Source organism: Pezoporus occidentalis, unplaced genomic scaffold (genome assembly GCF_034315485.1).
Source record: "Pezoporus occidentalis ecotype Australia unplaced genomic scaffold, CSIRO_AGI_Poc_V1 ctg133, whole genome shotgun sequence".
NCBI classification, from domain to species: Eukaryota; Metazoa; Chordata; class Aves; order Psittaciformes; family Psittacidae; genus Pezoporus; species Pezoporus occidentalis.
Window position 1 is genome coordinate 2494988 of NW_026913136.1, and position 13186 is coordinate 2508173.

Consider the following 13186-nt stretch of genomic DNA (forward strand, 5'->3'; position numbering starts at 1 on the left):
CAGCAGGGCTTACCAAAGGCTAAACCAAAAGTGTATTAGGAAACAAAGATGGAATTATCTAGGTAAATTCAATGTCACAAACATGATGCTGACAGATCTGAGAGTATGAAAACATGGGGTATGGCAGACTTGGGTGAGGCTGAGTGTTGGGTGTAACAATATTGCTAGACTTGTTTAGGTACTCAGACAGATCTGCAGAAAGGCTTTTTGATCTCCAGCTTGACTAAATTCTGTAAGAGCTATTTCTCTCAAGCTGTTCTGAGGACAGTTTTAACATTCAGGTCCAACATTTATTTCAATACTGAGGAATAGACAGTGGCATTAGAAAAAGCATCTGCAAAGGGTGTCTATCATGAGGGTGACCTTGCAGGCACAGATGTCTGAAGCCACTAGCTATGTTACTGCAGTGGAATCCACACAAATTGTTATGCATTAGATCCCAGAAAAGGAGGACATACAGAGTAACCTGGAAGAGGAAAGGAGAAAGGCTGCTTGCAGCCACATGACTGGGATGATGGGCTCCGTGCTGCAGGGCTGGGGGTTGTATGCAAACTAGTGGTCTAAGTTTCCATACAGCTCATTTCAGCTTATGCAAAGAGTAGTCCTAAAAACTGTAAGGGTTTTTCTGCTGCTGCCAGCTTCCCTTGTGTCTCTTTCATCAATTCCTGCCTGTTGAAAAACATTCCAAGGGGAGGGGGACATGTAGGAATGTCTCTTTTGCTGCCTGCAGCAGATCCTTTCTGTGCTATAATAGCATTTTGCAAACTAGATGTGCATTTTGCACCTTATTCATGTTCAAGAACACCTGATTCTTGAGTAATTCAAGTAATACAAGGTTATGAGATAATAGTTTTAATATTTTTGTGACTTTTACATTCTCATGTTTCTGTCGTTGTATGGGCATATAGAGTTCTGTTTTTCAAAGCTCAAGTTACCAAATGATATGGACATTACAGAGAAGAGCATGAGAGGGAAACAGTGATTTTTTGTTTAGTTGGGTTATTATTCTTCATTCCTCCTGCATACAAATTAGATTCAGAGTTCAAATATTATTAACAGCAGCTTAAAAATTCATCACTTTGCAGCTGTTAAATCCATTTCCCCTTTGTTTGTCCCCTTGGCAACAAAATTAAAAGGTAATCATATGATGAAAAAACAGTGCAGCTCATCTGGGCCTGTCTTTGCATAACACATTTTGAGATTCTGACTGGTTGTAGACTTGATGTTTGCTCAAGCCAGAAAACTGGAGGAAGTTTATGAGTGCATTGAGATCTCATCCTGTGCTCTGCACACTATATGAATCTTTAAAAAGAAGCAGAAAAAGAATGAAGACTTAGCCACTGACAGTGGCAATACCATCTAGCTAGAAAATGAACTGTTTTCTGCATACAAAGTTGTGAGTACAGATGGGCAACCATTTCACTGCTGAAAGTGAGGGGTTCAGCTAACTATAGTTGTGTGTTTTTTTTATGGAATATTCAATCTTATTTTTACTTATGATGGAAGTTTTTGGCACATACTGAGCAGCTAAGGACAAATTTTTACATTTCATATCAAAGTCTTCAAAAGCTCCTCATGGCAATACCACTGTGAGAAGGAAGTCTTATCTAAAGGAGAAGCAGCTGACCTAAACCAAAGCACACTTCAACAGGAAAAAGGGATTTAGTGAATCAGCTTCCTGCTCTAACACAGCTTTTTCAACGTTAGTGAGAGTACAGCTGAACTGTTCATTTGCTAAAGTGATTTTCACTTAGTGCTAAATTTCTATTTTACAATAAAGTAAAATGGACCTTTCAGTTGTCAGATACTTGTATAAATGGGCTTATCCCAGAAATTACAACCTTTTAAAGTCTTTTAGTCAGTTCAAACCTCTTTTCTCACTGTAGTTTTATTTTTTCTCAGGTTTTCTTAGTACTTTCTTGATCATAGAATCATAGAATCGTTAGGGTTGGAAAGGACCTTAAGATCATCTAGTTCCAACCCCCCTGCTGTGGGCAGGGACACCTTACGCTAAATCATATCACCCAAGGCCTCATCCAACCTGGTCTTGAACACTGCCAGGGATGAAGCATTCACAACCTCCCTGGGCAACCTATTCCAGTGCCTCGCCACCCTATCAGGAAAGAATTTCCTTCTTATATCCAACCTAAAGTTTCCCTGTTTAAGTTTTAACCAGTTACCCCTTGTCCTGTCACTACAGTCTCTAATGAAGAGTCCCTCTCCAGCATCCCTATAGCCCCCCTTCAGATACTGGAAGGCTGCTAGGAGGTCTCCACACAGCCTTCTCTTCTCCAGGCTGAACAGCCCCAACTTCCTCAGCCTGTCTTCATAAATGTTGTGCAGGAACAGTGAACTCCTTTGCAGTGGCTAAGCACATACAGAAGAAGGCAAGTACAGCACCAGTGGAAGCAAACTGTAAGGATCTTTTTATCAGTGAGATGTTAAAAACTCGGCTTGTTACAGACATGCGCATTCACATCTGGGACAACAGTCTGCAGCACAAAGCATCAGAAGTTTCCTCTTTTCATCCAGCTCACTGAACAGAAGATATTCTCAATATAGGAAAGGCTCATCCTTTTCACAGGTTCTGAGCTTGCTTGATCAAATACATTAGTACAGAATGGCATGGAAAATGGCTAAGAAAGCCTTTTTCCTGGGTAACCTCCTCAAGAGATCACAGCTGTCTCCTTTGGAAATGTTACCTGCCATCTACCAAAGACTGGGCTGATGTGAATGAGCAATATGTAGTTTTCAAGTTCCTAGGCAGAGGAAAATGGACTTTGCATGTTCAGATCTCAGAATTAAATTCTCAATATCATCATCAACACTGTGTTGGTAATTCCTAGTCTATAATAATTCAACTCAACTACATATTCATGCTATTAAATGCAGTCAGTAATACTAATAATACTAATGGTTTTAGTCCTTAACCAAAGTGCAGCTACATCATAAATAAATTGAAAGAAGGATACAGATGTACATTTCAGCCTCTTCTCTACACATAACTTAAAATTCAGATAAATCACACAGAGCATGCGGAAACAGTCCCTTTGTAAAAGCATCTGTGGAAGGTCATGGAGGAGGGCTATTTGCAAGGTCTCTCTGAAAATCAGTGAAACAGAAATACCACTCCATTTTCACAGTTTAGACCAGAAGCAAAGAATTGAAGATGTGTGCTTTTAAGGCTAATCTGCATCATACACTGTATAGGGCAGGATCTCAAACACACTAACTAGGTAAATAGTGCACACAGAGGGAAATACAAGCTATATGTACAGTGATAAATTGCAGGGCCATATGACAAATTGATCTATGTATACTGGTTTACTTTAGTTTCACCAATTCATCTTTAAGAGGATTTATTCTGAAAATAAATCAACCTGCCACAGAAATATTTCCTTTTCTTCTTAGAACTGTGTCTCCTTTCAATCTAATGTACTGTAGGTTACCTGGCTGTAAAATTTACTAAGTATATGGCATTTTTTCAGATAAATTTATACCACTGTTCTGATATCCCAACACTTAAAATCACAGAATCCTTTAGGTTGGAAATGACCTTTAAGATCATTAAGTCCAACTGTAAACCTACCACTGTCAAGTCCACCACTAAACCATGGCCCTAAGCACCACATTTACACATCTTTTAAATGCCTCCAGGGATTTTGACTCAATCATTTCCTTGGGCAGCCTGATCCAATGCTTGACAACCCTTTTAGTGAAATTGTTTTCCCAATATCCAATCTAAACTTCACAGTTTCCAACATCAAACAGCAAGGGTCACTGGACAAGTAGGTACATTTTCAGTATATAACATTAACACGATGAGCTGCAGGCAAACTCCTGAACTAATCAGGTCAGTTACTCCCATTCTGAATTCTTTTATAAAGGAAATCTCATGTAGGACATACCGATTTTTCTAGCACAAAATTTATTAATGAGATACTCTCATTTTTTTCAAATACTGGAACAACTGTTGCATTGCCAAGTACCCCAGATCACATGTTGCTCTGTACTGTGCTCCTGCAGGCACTTCCAAAAAAAAAAGTTTTAAATTAGATTGTCTGAGAGTGGGGTCTGTCAAATATGTGGCTACCTTTGGTAAAACACTACATTTTTTTTTTTGGGGGGGGGGGGGGAGAAAGGAAGAAAAAGCAAGCCTTAATCTGAGAAAACCAGACTCTCCTTGTAGGTATTATGTGTCTGAAAAATCTACAATAAGATTAATATGCTTTGTCAATCATTTGGCTTCACTTCTGTGCTATGGGCAAGGCCTGTGGTTTTAAACAATCCTGTTTGTGTGTAAATAAATGCCCCTTTAATTTGCCATAATTTCAAGTATTTTGTTTTGTGCTTATAAATAATTAACATACTTTTTATGATTTTTTTTTACTCTCTTTTACCTTACGGCACATACTTTCTCTTCCACACACATGTGTAACCTCCAATAGCAATAATAACAGTTATGAAGTATGTCCCCAGGGGAGACAATTTCCCTAAAAACCTTTAAAATGTAAATCTATGCATCATTCTCGCCAACATGTATGCTCCAGTAAGTGAAACTAATATTCTGTACTTGCCAGCATAATAATCTAAAACTTGAATAAATTCCAAGCACCAAAGTTAAGAGAAAGTTCCTAATTCTTAACTCTGCATGACAACATGCATGGTGTTACCCCCAACAGCATAGTTACTTGCTGCCATCTGACTTTTGAAGCATAACTTGCATGTTGAGGTGATGGAAAATACATTTAATTTGACTGTATACTTCTGCTAATGTAACTTCTGGTGCATATAGTACAAAAGTATTCTAAAGAGCTCCATGAAAAATAAGAAAAAAGATGGTGATCCAGCCTTATTTTGATCAATAACAACAGAATGCATTGCATAACCACGTACTTAATGTATTTCATTAGTAGCTATAGCATAACAGCTTTTTGAGGAAAGCTTATGTTTCAAGTAACTGTTTGCAGTTCTTATTTAAAATCACATGGATAAATGTATGTAGATATATAATTTTTATTTTTTTTAATTTATTTTTAGATTTTTTTTAGCTTTTAAACAGATTGGGATTTGAAATACAAAGTAGATTCTCCTTCTTTACATTTTAAGGACAGCGTCTCTCAACATAATACAACATTAATGGCCACACCACTTACACTGATGAAGCCATGACACAATGTAAACATTATGTATCACTGTACATCACCTAACCCACCCCTTTGACCTTCTCTTTCCCTGCAAAGGGGCTGGAGAGGTAACTTGGTTTCCTTACTGTAAAATCAGTAAGATGACTATCTTCTTGTCTACTTCGTAACACGTCTGTCAAAGAAGAAATAATTAAATGCTAATTGCTGATGTCCTTCTAGTTATCTTCTTAAACCTATTAGCAGGTATATCCACAAAAGCACTAGTGTACTCCAACCCCTAACAGTCTGCTTTGCTGTTAGAACCATGTCTTCATGACTCTTTTGTAAAGGGTCATCAGCTACTGTACATGAGAGCTCTTTGTGTCACCATGATGAAAACCTCCATTACAGATGTGTTATACGTTTACCGAGAGGGCTAGGTTTGTGGGTTCAGCTATGCTAGCATAATTATACCCATGCAAATATTTTTAATACAGGCAAGGCCTAAGGTAGCATGATATTTTGAACTTTGGTAGTTATAATCTACTTAATATATACATCACAGGACTTGAAAAAATCAGAATATAACTGAAAATGCAATTCTACTTGAGAATAGCAGTTTGCACGTTAAAAAAATATCTGAAAGGTATATCCCATATAAATACAAATTGCACTAGGAAGAACTATTACACAGCTGGTGTTGTTATGCATGAGGAGTAAGGCACCACTGCACATAATTTTGGCCCATTTTTAGCTCCAAACAAACTTAGTAGAGTCACTGTATTTTATTCAGTTGGATGCTATGGTTAAAGCCTCAGCAACAGGAAAAGTAAGAATAGCAGTCTGATTTTGCATTTAGCGCATCTGCTGTGGCTTACTTGCTGAACAATGACACATGCAAACAAATTGTACCTTACTTTTAAGATTGCATTGTGGATTAAATAAAGGGTCATATAACACAGCATGCTGGTGAGGCAGTTTATAGAGCATTCAATGCCTCATCTATAGCAAACAGAGCCTCTATATTTAATTTTAAAAAGTGGTATGCTCACCAGCACATGCTGGATTGAACAATGGAACCTGTGAATAAAATTTTGATTTTTTTTTTTTTTAACTTAAGAAATGAAAAGAATGACTGCTAAGCAGGGGTAATTACATGCATATTTTAATGTACAGAACAGTAAGAGGTAGCTAACCATTTGGAGTTCTTCAATCTGTTAATTGTAATAAGAAAGAGAAATACTGTTTCGAGGGATAACTTTTTTCAGAAGTTACTCTTCTAAATTTAAAAAAAAAAAAAATCCATGCAATGTACAAAGAAATGCATTTCTTAAAGTTTACATGATCAATGCTCTGCTTGTGAAAGTGCTTGTACCAGGACTGCATTTATTGTCTCTCAAAGAAATAGGGCAGTATTCCATTATATCTCTAAACCAAAAACCTTATTTAAATTGCCTGTGGGACAACAAAACCCACCTTAAACAGTTATTGCTTGAATATGATGATGCTTGCAATTAAAATCCATTTGGAAAAAGAACCAAACCACATCAGAAGGCAAGCAGAATACTACACCAAGCCTCTGCAGAGCCAAGCCTCTGCAGATTCCTTTCCCTGTGCACGGTGTTATCTCAACAGAGCTGCATGAGTGCATCTACATCAAAGAATTATCTCCTGGGAAGCAAAAGGGAAGACCATAATCCTACTAACGTCTGCTAGGTGAAAAAATGTTAACAGCAAAATACTTCCACCTTTTCCAGAAAGTATTTTTGTGATCTTTGCAAACACTCCTGTATCATGTGCTTTATTCTTACAATGTACCTATGGTACCCAGCATCTTTACTTTTAGTCAAGATACTAACCAGCTGTTGCTGAGAGGGAGAAAACCATCCATTCATTAATCCTATGACCTTACTCATAATTTTGTCAGGCTTCATTATAGGTTGTCTGTTGGTTTGCCATGTGGTGTTTTTTTTTTAACATTTCCAAACATGACTCGTTTTCCTCCGTTCCAGCCCAGGTGCACCTTGTTGAATCAGGAGAGGTAAAGCCGGTGGCTAGCAATGCAGCAAGCAGGGGCAGTGCTTCCAGGCTAGCAGGACCAAGCCCAGCCAGAGAAGGCACAGCCCCACCTGGACAGGGCAGGGGTCGTCGTGCCGCCGCTGTACCCCCACAAGAAAGCCGGCAGCCGGGGAAGCTGGGGAGGGAGAACCAGGCAGCCCAGCTCGTCGCTGCCCTCCCCGGCAAGGCGTGCTCTCCGCCGCTAGGCCCCGTCTGCTGCCTCGCCTGCAGCCGTGGGGAGACAACCGTTGCTGGCTGGGGTGCGACGTGACCCGCCGGCGAGGCAGCGGGCCGGAATGCCCTCGAACGCGTCCCGCGGAGCCCTCCCCCCCCGCGTTGACGGGATGCGGCCGCAGCCCCGCTCCATCTTGCTGCCTCCGTGCTGCTAGCGACCGCTCCAGCCAACCTCGGGGAACGCCGCGCCCGGACACTCGCCGGCGACGGGGTGTGGGCCGGCCCGGGGTGGTGGGGGGGTGGGGGCGGCGGGGCAGGATTAGGTTTCAGGCGGCCGGGGCGTGCCTGAGTGAGCTTTCCCTGCGGCGCGGCTCGGCACGGCGCCGTTACTTGGGGGCGAGAAGAAGGAAGAAGGAGGAGAGCGGGGCTGGGCCGCGGGGCCCACTGAGCCGCTGGGGTAAGAGGGGCGCTGGGCCGGGGAGTGGGGGGAGCTCGCCTGTGCTGTCCTACTTGCAGGGCAAAGCAGTGCGGGGAGGAGCCGCCGCGTCGCTGGAGTTTGGAGCTGCCTTTTAAAACGTGTTTAATTCAAGAAGTGTTATTTATTGTTCTGCTGATGCGCCGGGGTTTGTTGGGGCCGGGAGAGGGCTGCTGGGGGCCGAGGAGCGGCAGGGAGCCCCAGCCTGTTGCTCCCCCATCATTCGCCCTGGGCCGAGCTGCCCCGGGGGCGGCAGGGAGGGCGCTGGACTCCGGGCCGTGGTTCCGGCCTAGGGCCTGCGGGAGGTCCGTAGGCTCGGGCGGCCTGGCGGGGAGCCGTCCTCACGTTAACGAGAGCCGAGCCTCCTCCGGCTGCCGCAGGGAGCTCTGCACCTCCTCCCTCCCTCTGCTCCCCACACCTCCTTTGCTTAACCCGAGCGGTAGTGTGTCGCGCTGGGGAAAGGGCTCCTCACCTGCCGGAGACCTGCGGGCGACCGCGGCCCTCGCCCAGTGCTTGCGGGCGGCGGCTTGGAGCCTCGCTCGGAGCCGGCTGCAGGGCCCGAGCAAGGCCGGCGATTTCCCCCGCTACGGGTCTGCTGACTCCCGGTGTCTGCGCTGGTACCTATTGCCGTGCTGGTGTCGGCGACTGTTGCGAGTCCGGACCCCGCTGCAGCGTTCCCCCGATCTGCGTTTAAACGCGCTGGTTTGGGCGGGATGGAAGTAGAAGGCAAGGCTCGACCCTCAGCTGTGCCCTCCGTGGTCTGGTGTTTGGGTTAATTTTTCTCGTGTGGTATCCGCCCTTGCTGTCAGTACCTTCCCGCGTTACTGAAAAGAGTTAATAGGAAGAAAACAAGAGAAAGAAAAGCTCTCACAAAGCCGTCCATTTGAACTTGGAGTAGTACCACTGGTAACAGATTTGATTTGCTATTTGGCTGAGCAATGTTCTATTTTTAATTTTTTTCCTTTGCTTTTATAAACACTGCGTCATCCCTTTATGTTTTTGCTTTTTAACATAAGAAGATTTTGTTAGTGTAAGCTGATGAACGGAAAACTTCCTTACTGGCTTTGGTGCCAGAAAAAGTGGCAGGGAGCAGAGCAGTAATTACCGTAATTAGGCTGAAGGGTCTGAATTCTGCTGTTGAGGAAGTCTATTGTCTAATGCCTTGTGGTTTCTGTATCAGCACTGAGTTTTCCAAAATAACAGCAGTTCTTTGGGAGGGAAGAAACTGACCTGGAAAAGGGGAAAGTGGTAAAATCTTTTGGGGAAATGTTATTTGATGCTTCAGTGGAAAATGGAAGTGGAAAGTAAAGTAACATTAGAAGAATGCAGAGTAAGCGTATCTAAGGACATATCTATCTTAACAGACATAATTTTTCATGACGGAGGACATAACTTTTTTTTTTACCTAAAATTTATTACGCATTTTTAGTATACATATTTTTTATCTCTCTGTATCTTGTTAATAGTAACATGCATGTAGCATTACTGATTAGTACTGGTGTTTAGCTAATGTCTTCCTTTGTGCTTTCAGTAAGGCTTTTTTGTATCAGGACCGGGTACATCCTCCCCTCTCGGCGAAAGTGCACTAAGAAAGTTAGGTCAGTATCAGCAGCAGGGAAAGGAGAACTGCACTACTTACATACTAATGGGTGATCTTTATATTCCATCTGGCTCTGTGTCTGTGAATTCTTCAGATAGGAATGCCATACAACTCAGTCTCGCAGATCGCTGTAAATGCTTTTGTTTTAATAGGTAGCACTTTAATCAGTGTACTGAGAACCGTTGTAAAGACCTTTGAAATAATCTGCTCCATGTTTCGTGTAAGGAAATTTAAAATTCTGTGAAGTATATCCAGTAAATTTTCTAACTGGCTTTAAATCTGAGTGTGTTGCTGAATCAGTTTAAGCCAATACAATGCCATGCTGGCAATATTCTTATCATCATTGGTAAGGACAGTTTTGTTTCATTGTTGCCCTTCCTGACAAGTCAGTATATAAATATGCTATTTTTGCCTAGGCAGTATTGGAGTATTTCTTTCGCAGGCTTTTCAGAGCCTGGTCTTGCATCTGAGACACTTTGCACAGCAGTCATGTTACATACTGCTTTTGATGATTTTCTGCTTTTCCTGTATTACTCACCTGTTAATTGCCAGAATATACAAAGAGAAGTTTGTGTTTTCAGTTTGTAAGGAAAGTGGTGACTCTTCCTTGAAGCTTACCGGCAGCTCTTCAGTGGGGCTTCCTATTTATTTATGTATGCTCTTGTTACCTCTGTGAAGAATCCGGTATACATCAAGAGGTGCAACTGTTGTAGGAACAGTGTTTCATCAGGTTTAACTGAGTTTAATGAATATGCTAATCAGTGGCATATGCTGAAAACATAAAGAGGCAATATTAAGCATTCCTGAGTTTCATACATTAATTCAGGATATGTTGTATGTATTCTGCATATACTAAAAAGTTGCTTTTCAGTTTCTGAAGCAAATCCTGTATTTTGAAACTTAGAAGAAAGTAATGCCAATTAATTTCAATTTAAAATATTTACTGAAAGATTTTGGCTTTGTTTTTTTTTTGTTTGTTTTGGGTTGGTTTTTTTTTTTTTTTGTGAGCAGATGATCTGTTAGTTTTCTTAACCAAGAAAAGAAAAAAAAAGCCACCCAAAATCTCACCATAAAAATTTCCCCTACTGTGTTGTTGGTTTTGCAGTACTCTTTACAAATTGCTGTTGAATGCCCTGTATCACACATGCTTATCAGTAGGTGAAAGCATTAAGTATAGTTTGGGCTCATTTCCCAGTTGCAATTATAACTTGCACATCAGCTAACTTGATATTATGCTCATGTAGGGCTCCCTACAGTGTTAAAGAACATTATTATTTAAACACAGTGAACAGATTGCTTGTCCATCCAAAAGCATTGTAAGTTTCCCTAATGCATAAGTGTAATGTGTGCAGAAACCTAAAAATAATTGAACGTTCAAAATTCTGTTTTCATAGTTAATTAAAAATACAAGATGCTTTTCAGCTCTATCACAGTACTTCAACATATAGTGCCAATACTATAATATTTTTACATCTTTTTGATGCATTCAATATTGTCCTAATTCAAGAAGCTGGTAACATCAGTTTTCAAGCTGCTTATAATCTTATATATGCTTTGCGTTTGTTTCTGAACTTTTTTTTTTCTCTGCTTTGATTGTTTCAGAACAATTTTAATTAGCATAGGTTTTAAATATAAATGTCAGGCTTCTCCTGCTTGCCTGTTGTATTCGAGGTAGTCAGTGGAAATCTGCTGTTTTCCTTTTGGTGCAGTGCACGTTTATTTTCCTTGTATTAAATCCTTAATTTGAATCAGTTTGCTCTTCTGTCATTCAGAAGCATGCAGTCCAGAGTCTCTTGGCTGATGAAACCAAGTGGTTGATGTTAATTTGTCACATTCATGTTCTGTCAGTAAAATGGTAGGCTTGCCTTTTTTTTCCCCATCTTTCTTCATTTCCGCTTTTTATTTATCCTGCTTTCCCTGTCTCTGCTGTCCTGCATTTACCTTCACACCCTTTTACTGCATGCTGAAATATGTGTATCTCTTTCATTATGAGTAGTGAAGGCTATACCACTCAGGCTACAGTTGTCGAGTCCTTGTAATATTGCTCCTGATCCTAGAAAGTGATTTGGTGTTGCTCATAATCTAAGGCGCAACAGCAAAATTGACCTTATGACAGTAGAAGAATATATATATAAAAGTGTGAGCTCTTTGAATTTACTGTGTATGGCTTCTGCTGCCTTTATGTTGACAAGACTCCCTGCAAAGAGTTTGGGAATCACCTTAGTTTTCTTACTAGAAATGGTAGCCAGTAGGTGGGAAGTAACTGGGTGCAAGGGAATAGGTGTTGGAAATTACAGGCAAAGCAGAAGGTTTATCAGTAATTAGTATCTTCCACTTCCTTTGCGGTTTGGTTTCTGTTCCACATCAGGCAGTGCTACCACAATGTGCCTGTTTGAGGTATAGCCAGAAAGGAGGAGAGGGAGATGGCATGGGTTAAAAATCAAGTATGAAAGGGTATTTCTAGCCCAGTCAAATCCAGGCCCAGGTGTTGAAATTTAGATCAGAAGCTTTGAAATATGCCTTTTAGCAGCTATAAAATGCATGCTGTGATTACCATACTGCTTAATTGAAACATACTTAGTTTTAATCTCAAGTGAGTGCTAGCCAAGGTTTGGGTCTACAGATCACTCTTAAGATAGGCATTTTCTCTGTATCCTCAGGGTACTTCAAGTAGCACATGAATGACAGCAAAGCCTATTACTGTGTTTTCTATCTTTGGCATCACATGTTTGCTAAGCCAGTGCTGTGAGCGTTGGTGTCCAGAGTATTATCTGAAATGGCTTTGTGAAATAATGGATGCATTATTTGTCAATGAAACAGAGTAAGTTTCCTTGCAGGAAGTACAGGATCATGTGTGAAAGAGTAGTCATTGGAAGTGAGTTATCTTTCCCTTTCCATTAATCTTTTGTCCGTTTTAAATAAGTGGTTTACATGGTTGCAGTGGAAAGGTGGTGATCAGCATAAATTTTACATCTCTCTGTTGAAACACCTGTGGATTTGAGTGTTTTAGGAGTGGGCACAAAGAAACCAGAGCTGCAGGATGCTAGCTGTTTTCTGGCAGCTGACCTTACAGAAGGGAGCATAAAAAGTGGGGAAATGTGTATCTAACGCATTTTTGTTTGTTAGCATGAAAAGAATCAAATTTCAGAACTGCTTGAAAGGGATCATCTTTAACTTTTGTGCGTGCTTAGTAGAAGACTGTATGTTTCTTACCATGCACCTGTATAAAATTACTTGTGTTTTCTACTTTCCTGTAATAAAGAGAAGCAAAAAGAGAAGGTACTTTTTTTTTTTCCCATTCTTTTTAAGCCACATCTTTCAGGTACCTATGCCTTTGAAACTTGTGAATGAACTTGTTACTCTTTTTAATAGTATTTCTTCAAGTTGCCGATAACAAAGTCTAACTCATTTACTTTGTGTTCTTACTACTATGAAGAGATTAAGGGACTTTAGCACTGAAATACAAAAATAGTTAAATCTACTTTGAGCTAAGCTAGTAAGCTCTTTGAGGCATGAACAGTATTTGCATCTTGTATAGAAAGACTGGTTTTGGCTTCAAACTCCTGTGAGACAGGCTGCCAGCAGCATGCAAAATGAGAGAATCAGAGCTAAACTTCCCATTTGTACATCCAGGAGTTTGTGACAGCATTATAAAAATATTCACTATAGCAAATAATAAACCTGTGCCTTTGGACAAATAATCATGCAGGCCTCTGTAATCCTCTGGAGTGTATTATTGTTAAAATATCCAGA

At 40.8% G+C, this 13186-nt stretch overlaps 1 protein-coding gene across 1 annotated transcript in view; it reads left to right on the forward strand.

Moving 5' to 3' along the window:
* The first annotated feature begins 7736 nt into the window (after positions 1 to 7736).
* Positions 7737 to 13186, forward strand: part of MPDZ (multiple PDZ domain crumbs cell polarity complex component) — a 96956-nt gene continuing 91506 nt past the window's right edge. The window contains exon 1 of the mRNA XM_062609019.1: positions 7737 to 7815. The gene's annotated coding sequence lies outside the window, so the exon portion shown is untranslated. The remainder of the gene's footprint in view (positions 7816 to 13186) is intronic.